This window comes from Octodon degus, unplaced genomic scaffold, assembly GCF_000260255.1.
Source record: "Octodon degus isolate 3935 unplaced genomic scaffold, OctDeg1.0 scaffold00125, whole genome shotgun sequence".
In the NCBI taxonomy this organism is placed as follows: domain Eukaryota; kingdom Metazoa; phylum Chordata; class Mammalia; order Rodentia; family Octodontidae; genus Octodon; species Octodon degus.
The window spans coordinates 2,190,698-2,192,736 of NW_004524701.1; the positions used below are offsets into that span (position 1 = coordinate 2,190,698).

General features: G+C 42.9%; 1 pseudogene; it reads right to left on the bottom strand.

The window, feature by feature from the left end:
- Window positions 1–488: 488 nt before the first annotated feature.
- On the bottom strand, window positions 489–589 carry LOC111812455 (annotated as a pseudogene).
- Window positions 590–2,039: the final 1,450 nt, after the last annotated feature.

Below are 2,039 nucleotides of genomic sequence, written 5' to 3' on the forward strand. Positions count from 1 at the left end.
GGACTCCTGGGAAGCAAGTGGATCAAAGCTGCTAAGCATACCAATGGACCGACTCACTGAGGAGTTCTGAACGGGCTACTAGGAAGAGCGCCTTGTTGCAGAGGGCAGGTCTCAGGAGGGCAGCCTTGGGAACTGCGTCTTGTCCTGGACTCCTCTGTGGCTCTTTCTTCCCCAGGTACTTGTCACAGCAGTGGGAAGCTGGCTAACAATTAGTAGGGAGTCCTGTATAGCATTTACCATCTCAAGAGGACAAACAAGGCAGAAATTCTTTCTGCATGTCCAAAAAGAAAGGAGTTCTTCACTGTTGGCAGTTTTTTTGTTAGAAAATTTCAGAGACATCCCTATAATATAGACTGGTGGTTTTAAGAATAATTTCTTCTGATGTCATTTCTTTTTCTTTCTTTTTTTTTTCCAGAACCGAGGATTGAACTCAAGCTCTTGGGCTTGCCAGGTAAGTGCTTATTCTACTGAGCCATCTCCCTGGCCCATAAAATATGGAACACTTCACGAATTTCCATGTCATCCTTGTGCAGGGGCCATCTCTGTATCGTTCCAATTTTAGTATATGTGCTGCCTGAGGTCATTTCACTGTTTGTTTTCATTTTCTTACATTTCTTACCAAGAAAACACCATAGTACAATAAAAGAATTACAATACACTGCAGCCACTGAAGCCCTTCTTTTCTCCTCCTCTTCCTTTTTCTTCTTCATCCTTCCTTTCCATCAGGGAAGATGCTTCATCTGGCCTCAGTTTTCTATATTCTGAAAAATAAGCAAATAAATACATACATAAATAAGATTATATATACCAAAACTGGAATTACAATCATTCCAAGTGTTTAATATATTATTTTTTATCCCACTCCCAGTCTCCCCCTTTCTCCCAACAGTTTTATTTTTAGAGATCACAAACCACATTCTTTCCTAAACCACTTAGTATAATATAGCCCATTTAACCTTCCAAGGTTTAAAGGCCATGAAATAAACTCAATAAAGAAGGAGACCAAGGAAAAGTCATCCGTTAAATAATTGCCCGTAGCATGTACCTTTCCCTCGTGTGGCATGAATACTGTTTCCTCTGCAGGTTTCCAGCTAGGCACTCTGCTCCGCGCTGACCCGAGGCCTGAGAACACAGCCACCACGGGGGCTCTCTGACATCCAGGGAGACATCTTGGGAACACTGATGAAACTGATAACAGGCCATTTTATAGGACCTTAAAAGCGACTCAAGAAGCTAACAGGGTCCATTAGACTTTCTGTCATGCATATGACAGGAAAAAATATACCACCATGAGATCCACTCGATTGTCCCGCCGTGACAGCGGTGCCCATTGTGTGCTGGGGTCCTGGGCTGTGGCTCCACTGCACTGTCTCTGCTCCGCTGGCTGTGGGGAGTTTCAGGTCCGGCACAGTAACAGAAGGGGCTTTGTGATAGGCTATCAGTGACAAACAAGAACAACAACGCGCAGCCCCGTGGACTGACAAGGAGGAGAAACTCAACAAAGGGAGAATGACCCGCTGCAGTTTCCTGTTTCAGCCTGACATTTGCCTCCTCACACAAAGCTTAGCGTGGTGGGTTAGTGTCCAAGTCACATCTGAACCTCGTACGGAGTGATGGGAATCAAGCTGATATTTTAAGTGCATTTCTTTTCTTTGCTCCCCGCTTTGAACTGCTTTTAAACCTACAAACATTTGGCAGAACTGTCCACAGCTGAGAAAAAGCCACATAGAAATATTAATGTTCTATTTTTATAAGAATATATGTGTGCACATATGTTAGCTCTGTGGTACTGGCCCCATCTTTGAGGTATATAAGTTCTCCCCTTTTTAATAAAAGAAAGACTTCTCTTTTTCATCAAGATCTATATAAGCTCTAAATTCAGTAAGTAACTCTTTATGGTTTCTAATCCATATGACACTACATCCTAAGAAAAAGGCAGATACAGAGATGACCAACATGTGGTGTGGTGACTGAGACTGCAGCCAGACAATTTAAAAGGCAAGCTGTATTATCAGCCAGGCCATGTTTCCTAGCAAGAT